This window comes from Rhyacophila brunnea, unplaced genomic scaffold (genome assembly GCF_057557595.1).
Source record: "Rhyacophila brunnea isolate RB1 unplaced genomic scaffold, BYU_Rbru_1.0 scaffold_10, whole genome shotgun sequence".
Taxonomy (NCBI): domain Eukaryota; kingdom Metazoa; phylum Arthropoda; class Insecta; order Trichoptera; family Rhyacophilidae; genus Rhyacophila; species Rhyacophila brunnea.
This window is the reverse complement of record NW_028232752.1, coordinates 44,754,503-44,764,133: the sequence shown is the minus strand read 5'-3', so window position 1 is coordinate 44,764,133 and position 9,631 is coordinate 44,754,503.

Here is a 9,631-nt window from a genome sequence, read left to right as displayed (position 1 = left end):
GCCAATTGTCCAAATTCGCATTTATAATAATTTAGTCGTGATTGGGTATGGCTGGAATTCAATGAAAGTGGGTTCGATTCCCGCTCGGTAACATTATTTTTCTAATAATATGTGCGTTGTTGAGGTGCGCCAAAATAATGTTTCTCAACCGTTTTTGCAAACATGAGAAACGTTTTACGGACCGCTAACGCAGAAATATTTTTATATTTATTTATATTGCAACGTATAATGACGTCCGATCGCGGTTGATTTCGTCACGTAAAACCATTAATCTATTTTAAGAATAAAAACACAATGCACAAACACTTGTAGGTGCACGGGTTTTGAAGAATTTATTGGAATTTTAGAATATGCAATCGGACGTTAAAAATTCGCGGACCAGAAGAAAAATTCTACGGACCACCGGTAAAGAATCACTGCAGACTAAATTATCTTTATTTGTCTCTTGTCTGTTTTTATAAGGATAAAAAATCGTATTTAAAAAATTGCACGTAAGCAGCTGGATGTATCATAGTTTAACGTGAGATATTGTATTGGAAACCGATGGCCGTATAGCATTGAGATCGAATTCATGTCTAAATAAAAACGATCGGAATACAAGGGAAAACAGAAGAAAATATTATTGGTAAGTAAATAGGAAATATGATATATATATCGTATATGACGTAATTCTGAATAAAGTAATAACTCGTGAACATCAAGTTATGTAGTCAATATGAATTTTTAATTATTCTTATTGAATCGAATATAATTGGAACATAACTGTCTGCAATGAATGATCCACGAACAACGCGCGATCTTTTGATCTCAATGATATACGGCCATCTCATTTTCACGCGATAGCTCTCGGTAAACTGTGATACGGTGAAATGTAATACGTACAATTTACATGTAACGTTGTAACGAGAAAAAAGTGGATTTTATATGAAAAAAGTCGCCAAGGAAAAATTCAAAACATTATTTTTTTGAATTTTTCAAATGCGATTGCCTGAAAGCTTGCTTCTGAGAAGAATGTTATTTTCACACAATATTTATTTTTTTAGATTATTTAGGAACTTGTATATTTTTTAAATTCTGAATGATTGATTATCTTCTCAACCGATGGAATTTCATAAAATTCGCGTGTTATGGAAAAATTAGCCTGGCAAAATAAACAAACATTTTATATAGGTACGAACCTGTATTTCTGTAAAATTCAACTATCGTCAGACTTGCGCCACTAAAAGTGCGTGTGTAAATGCGGCACATTTATTAATACCTTCGTACTTAGAAATAAAAACAATTTAAATAAATTTGCAACAATGCTAGATATTTGAAAGGTGGGTAGTAGGTATGTTAATTTTAAAACTGATAATAATATCAATTCACGAACACCAAATTAATACTGAATAATTTGTAAGTAATGAATAATACCTAAATACCTACACTTATAATATTCTTGACTCTGGGAGTAATATTAATATTATTATATCATTATAGCCTATCATTGTCACATAATGTACACTATTATGTGTACATTTTCATTATAATAAAGTAGGTATTTATTGTAGGATGGCCGAGCGAGCAACATGTCGGTGTGTAATGTCAGGGTCCCCGTTTTGATTACCGGGTCTGGCGAAAAAATCACGTGTTTTTTCAATGACCTAATAGGTTGACCAAGTTACTAACATAAGTACATTTCTTGTAAAAACAAAAATTGTTAATAAGTACAATATCCACACTTGAAATGCATCTTTCACAAAATACCAATTCGACCAGTTGTCATAACGTATGGTTTAGAAACCTTGTATATGATCAAAAATATAGAAAAGTATTGGTCTCATTTGGGTGGTCGATCAACTTGGGTCACTTGTCTTGGATGGCTGGGTCATGTACACAGGATGGAAGAGTCACACGTCTAAAGTAACTGTCATTCGGAGTAAGGGCCATTCCAGACGGGACACCGGTGTTGCGCTCGTATATAATAAGGAGGTCTTTGTATTCGAATAAAGGGGTCTTTGTATTATGTTTATGAACTACCCAGAGCTAATGAGTCAACGCGTGTCCGGTACACTTTTCCGTCGGCCGCTACATTCTCAAGCTGCCGATACACTTGTATTTATTACCGCATGCAGTTTTATGTTCTAATTTATAACGCGAAATAATGCGTTGACTCATTAGCTCTGGGGCGTTCATAAACATAATACAAAGGCCCCTCTATTCGAATTCAAAGGCCTCCTATATTATATACGAGCGCGACACCGCTGTCCCGTCTGAAACGGGCCTAAGACTTAATCAACCTCGTAAAAGATGAAAGGATAGTTTCGGAGTTGGATTTAAAGTCCCTGGGCGTTGTTTCAGGGTGAACACTGTTTTGGTAAAATTGATTTAAGCATGTTGGTTTTTAGTACAATTTGGTACAAAGTACTATTTCGCTCATTATAGGTACAATGCGTATACGGGAGAAAAGTACCTATCAATAATTATTTGATTGATAATAAATATGAAAATCACTGTTTAAATCGGTGGAGGGGACATTATTGTTCCATCCAGGGTACGCATCGTAAGCCAAAATGTATGACAAATCGGCTTTACGAGAGACAGAGGGGATTGAAATGCCTCCATAGAGGTGGTGCCATAAAAAGACGATATCAGTTCCTGAGTACGGAGAATAGATTGATTGAAAATACTGGTAGTCTTTTGAGGAATTGATTTACGTTATAAAAGTGTGAACATTACGCGTTTTGACCTGCTCAGCATTACGATTTTTGAAATCGATATCAACACTGGCTTCAAACAAAATCGTTGCATTTTGGTATAGAAACACTTAATCTTGCCGATTTTTTGAATAATAAAATGCCTAATTCTTGTCAAATTTGGGATTACAGAGATTATCAATATAATTTTTTATCGTAAATATTTCACTATAATAATGTCGATATAAATTATACTGATGGTTTTATAAATGCGTTTAAAAATTAATAAATGTAAAAAATCTTAACACCACTGCACATTTATGTAATTACTGAAATATGACTATATTCTAAAACATTAGAGCGAGAGGTTTAAAAGAATACTATTTTATGTAATAAAAATACTTTATGCAGTCATCAAATGTTTAAAATAAATATAAAGGATAATAAGGCTTCAAAATTATATAAATAGATTATCTACAACGTTTAAGGTATGTCCAGGATCATGCTTTGAAAATAGAACAAAAGCTCCATTTTGACCTACGACGAGCACGTGGGCCGTTAAAATATGTGGTTTGTACCGTTTAAAAAAAATAAAAAAAAAACGGTTAGGTACATGTTCAAACACGCGCGTTAACATAATTTTACTCCCTACTTTAATTATAGTTTGTCAATTTATGGCTACGGCCGTATGTTGTAGCTTAACCACTAGGGAATGACAAAAGAAATGGCGTATTTCAAAAAAACACTACCTTATTCTTAGGTCAATAATTATTATAAAGCAATCATTATTCATAAGATTTTTATCACACTTGAATGGTCAAAGACATATCTTATAATAAATGTCTTTAGAATCATCTTCAAATGTGTTAATCTTGCCGATTTTTTGAATAATAAAATGCCTAATTCTTGTAAAATTTGGGATCACAGAGATTATCAATATAATTTTTTATCGTGAATATTTTACAAAAATTATCTCGTAATAAATTATACTAATGGTTTCATAAATGCGTTTAAAAATTAATAAATGTAAAAAATCTTAACACCACTGCACAGTTATGTACCGAAATATGACTATATTCGAAAACATTAGAGCGAGAGGTTTAAAAGAATACTATTTTATGTAACAAAAATACTTTATGCAGTCATCAAATGTTTAAAATAACTATAAAGGATAATAAGGCTTCAAAATTATATACATAGATTATCTACAACGTTTAAGGAGTGTCCAGGATCATGGTTTGAAAATACAATAAAAACTCAATTTTGACCTTCGACGAGCATGTCCCCCCAATGTATTTCAAAATTAACAACAAATACCTACTTATATTGTGTCAACGGCATTTAAATTTCGTTTCATGTTTGAAGAACAGACATACCTTTTAGTTTAGATGAATAATTGTTAAATTATTATTTTATATGGGTACCTACGCGGAAATTCGGAGTAATATACAAAAACATTAAAATTAATGCATGCAATTGTTTCATGGTGTTTTATTTCTCTGGTGAGAAATTGTTTGCGCATGAAAATAAGTAAACTAAGAAGGTACTTAATTAAAAAAAAAAATACACTTAGGATTGACCGACAAAGTATACACTATTTTTTTCGGATATCCATAGCCTACCTTTTATTTAGTGCAGTGGTTCATGTGCGGTCACCGGAGGGTTTTGCGGCGGCCCCCAACATTATGTTCAGTATTTAATTTAATTAACTGGTCTAACGTTAAATATGCGTTATTGGAAAGAGTCATGACTAAGTACTTAAAAATCATTTTAATAATACCACGATTGAAAAAATTTGGACGAAGTTATACTTTGACCAAGAATCAAATCAATTCATACAATTGGTAACAATTGCATTATTAATATTGTTGATTTTTCTTACTACTGTATACTGTGAAAGATCATTCAGTATAATGCACTTCATAAAAAACTAATATCGAAGCCAGTTGACAGATATAAACTTAGAAGCAGCCATGCGACTTGCATTGGAAAAAAGGAGTATGTAGGAATTTCCATTTGCATTACTTATTTATAAATACATAGATATGTACTAAAATGTTCAAATGTCTTTTATTAAATGGACTTGTCTATAAATAAATTGATCCATTTTTTAGTAAATAAAATTTAGCTTTAATTTTTTTAATTTTCAATTCTTGAAATTTGGTGCGGCCACCAGACTTTTCCATAGAAATATCAATGTCAATTGTGCGGCCACGGTTAAATTTCACGTGAGAACCACTGCTCTAGTGTTATGGTTTCCCCCTAGGCAGGATTCAATTACATTTTAGAAGTGACCAACACCATCTGCAATTTGTATTATTAGTTCAATGAAAACAAATAATTATTATGACTAAGTTTAGTGTGCACTATTTATGCCGGATCTCCACAGCCTACCCCTACCCTTCGCCACTGCAAGGTCGGATCGCACGATGTTGAACAATAGCTGGTTGGACCAGCTTGAGTAATTACGTAAGTCTCCCTTCTCTGTGATGTCGTTTGTATCATCACATTGTGATTCTTCGCCAACTTCATTTGGGGATATTGGCTTTGAACGCATATTGAATTTGACCTGCCGATCGGAGATCAACCATTTAGTAGACAAGATTCTACGTTGTTTTCCCACCACCACCCATCATGTATGTACAGCCGTGGATATGCACGGCCACCTTCCATGACGCTATAAACGTGTCTGAAAGAAGTGATTTTAAGTGCTCATTTCATCCCGAAACGGAGCCGCACGAGATTGATGCTACAGCCATACACCGTAGTGCTTAAGAGCCCGATGAACAGGAACAAGGTCATTCATAGTTCATTCAGAGAATGATCTCAGAGTCGAAAGGACGTCATTTTAATTCAGTCTAACCTCAAAAACCTCTAACCATCGGGGATTTATTTTAAGAAACGCAATAATTATTAATTACAATTCTCGGGCGAATGAATATCATTATTATTATTATAATTCCCTTCAAACATAACATGTATGCGACGTAACCTGAAGCCAGCCGAACGAATACAGGGCTGTCAAAATAATATCAATCTAATTTTACGTTTTAAAAAGTTACAAATTTAAAGTTAAAAATGGCTTACTGAACAGATGGAATAATTACATAATTCCAAGCGTCAAACGGCATACAACATTTATCTAAAATAATTATGAAAAGACTGGCTGATTATGTTATGTTATTTTTGTATTGTTCTTATTTTTTTGCTTATCAAAATATTTCACATATTATCTGATGATGTGTATTTTGGATATATCGTAATATGTATCTCTCATTAAAATTGATATTAAGTTGATATAGCATAGGAAAATCTGTAAATCATTAAAATGTTAATTTTGTTATAGTTTTTAATTAAACCTGTACAATTACATATTAGATTTAAACACTGTTGTACTATGTAACTTTTATAATATCAGATATCCTTACGTGAGATGGGCAAGATAAAAAAATAAAACTGTAGGATGTCTGCAAAAGATTAAACAAAACCCAGCTCATTAGATAACCGAATGGTAAGCAACTGTATCTATATATTATATTTTTCCGCCAAATTGCACACAATTAAAAACACATCATAAAAATAAGTAATTAGTCTTCGACAGCCCTGGTCGGTAACTTTGCTATCTTCTCAGCGACGCTAGCTTTGAATAAAAAAATGTGTGGGTGTCTCTACGTTAATAATATTTTTTTATATAAATTATTTCTTGCAGTGGCTTTACTTACCAACAATAATTATTGTACCTACCTATTTTTATAAAAGTAAAATTGCGTTACTTGTTTGTAAAAGTGTCAGACTAAATTAATTAAACTAATCGGGTAAGTAATAAAAAGTCATTAATTGAGTTAGCAGTAGTAACCAAGTAAATGGTAGAATTCCATTTTAAAATAAATGAAAATATAATTAATTATATTTTCATTTCTTTTAATAAAAAGTCACTTTCTTTTTATAATAAACAGACATCACTATATTACACTTTTTTTTAAAATATGCATTAGAATTAAACAATGTGTACCTATTTTTTTAATAATTATGTAATAGGTCTTACACATTCAAAATAAATATTATTCAATAATAATGTTTTTTGGATAGCACATGAAATAAAAATGTAGGTAGATATGTATTTCAACATCCTTCGTATGTTTAGCTCTCGGACAATTTCTGGTTAAGTAGGATAACATCTGTGTGGACTTGCGTTATCACGTTCACCACATAAAATAATAGTTATAATTTTGCAATATCGATTCCCTATATAATTTTAAAACACTGTGATCTTATTGTATCATGTTATTAAGTATTTTTAAAAATCGTATTTTAAAACACATTAAAATAATATACTTACATAAGAACAATTAAACAAGAAAAATACTCCGATTGATCGTATAGTTTCCACTAAATATATTTTAATATCATGTTTCTTATGCTGAAATAATACACATTAATAAATATAAATCACTACGCTACTTGAACTTATACGCACGTATTAAGTCTGTACCTCTAAGACTATAGATATATCTTACCTACTTTTAGATAATTTCCCTAGTATAACCTAGTATATAAAAAAAATACTTATAATTTTGCAATATCTATTCCCTGATTATAATCTATAATATAAAAATCAATATTTGTTAGTTTGTTTGTTCGTATTTTATGCGCTGCCATACCGTTCATCCGATTGCGATAAAACTTTGTCAACTTATTGCTTGCACTTGCGCGCAGATTAAAGACTATATCTTATACATAAAAATGAAATTCTGTCTGTCTGTCTGACCTATGTGTGCCTATACCATTCATCCGATTGCGATGAAATTTTGGTGAATTGATGTGTGCACTACGGGTGCGAGTCATGGACGCTAAATGTGAAAGCAGCTAAAATGGTGGATTGCTTTGAGAGAAAGATCCTTAGGCGGATATACGGACCCATGAATGATGATGGGGAGTGGAGAATTAGGTACAACACGGAACTATACCGCTTATACAAAGATTCAAAACTCTCCAACTTCATAAAACTCCAGAGGCTAAACTGGACAGGCCATGTCCAGCGCATGCCTGAGTCACGGATACCGAAGAAGATCCTCGAAGGAAACCCAGGAGGGAAAAGGCCAGTGGGAAAGCCACGCACACGATGGGGTGATAATGTTACAAAAGATGCCAACCAGATACTAAAAATCAGGAACTGGAAAAGACGTGCGAAGGGCCGTTCCGGCTGGAGGACAGCGGTGGAGGAGGCCAGGGCTCGACTTGAGCTGTAGCGCCATCGAATAAGAAGAAGATGTGTGCACACCCGCAAAGGTTTCTGAATTAGAAAAACTATCTTCTTCTTCTTCATTATATCTTCTTTTATTCATATGGTTCCTATACCATTCATCGGATGGCGATGAAACCTTCGCCAGTTGTTGTGGCAATACCCGCAAAGGTTTTTGAATTAGTGCAACCATCTTCTTCTTCTTCGTCGTCTTCATTCTATGTTCTTTTATTCGTATGATTCCTATAACATTCGTCCGATTACAATGAAACTTTCGTCAGTTGTTGTGCCCAAACCTGCGAAGGTTTCTGAATTAGTACAACAATTTTCTTCAACCTTTTCTTCTGTTCTATCTTCTTCTATTCGTATGCGTTCTTATACCATTCATCCGATTGCGATGAAATGTTGATCAGCTGTTGTGCGCATGCCCGCGAAGATAACTGAATTAGAAAAACCATCTTCTTCGTTATATCTTCTTTTATTCGCATGGTTCCTATACCATTCATCGGATTGCAATGAAACTTTCGTCAGTTGTTGTGCCCACACCTGCAAAGGTTTCTGAATTAGTACAACCATTTTCTTCCTCTTTTATTCGTATGCGTTCTTATACCATTCATCCGATTGCGATGAAATTTTGATCAGTTGTTGTGCGCATGCCCGCAAAAACTTCTGAACTAGAAAAATCATCTTCTTCTTCTTCATTATATCTTCTTTTATTCATATGGTTCCTATACCATTCATCCGATTGCGATAAAACCTTCGTTAGTTGTTGTGATAACACCCGAAAAGGTTTCTTAATTAGAACAACCATTTTCTTTTTCTTCTTCATTTTATCTTCATTTATTTATAAAGTTCCTATACCATTCATCCGATTGCGATAAAATTTTGGTGAGTTGTTATGTGCACACCCGCAAAGGTTTCTGAATTAGAAAAACTATCTCTTCTTCTTCATTATATCTTCTTTTATTCATATGGTTCCTAAACCATTCATCGGATTGCGATGAAACCATCGTCAGTTGTTGTGCTAACACACGCAAAGGTTTCTGAATTAGTGCAACCATCTTCTTCTTCTTCATCGTCTTTATTCTATATTCTTTTATTCGTATGATTCCTATACCATTCGTCCGATTGCAATGAAACTTTCGACAATTGTTGTGCCCACACTTACAAAGATTTCTGAATCAGTACAACAATATTTTTCCTCTTCTTCTATTCGTATGCGTTCCTATTCCATTCGTCCGATTTCAATAAAACTTTCGTCAGTAATTTTGCCAACACCCGCAAAGGTTTCTAAATTAGTACAATTATCTTCTTCTTCTTCTTCTATTCGTATGCGTTCTTATAACATTCATCAGATTGCGATGAAATTTTTCTCAGTTGTTGTTCGCACACCTGGGATGGTTAGTATTATATAAAATACAAAGTTTGTTGTTTGTTTGTTCCATCCAATTTTGAATTTTTTACTACATATTAATACTATTAATAACGTTTGCATATTTTGGATTCTATTTTAATTTACTGTTCTTTTGTTTGACCTTTACTCCTATTAGAATTACTTTCATATTGTCATATTGTATTACACAGATATTTTAATATTAAAAAGATAATTTCATTATTATTTTTTAAATATCTAAGGTAAATGTATCCACTAAACGACCCTGTGCGAAGCCGGGTATCTCACCTATAATATAGTTTGAAAACACTGATCTTATTG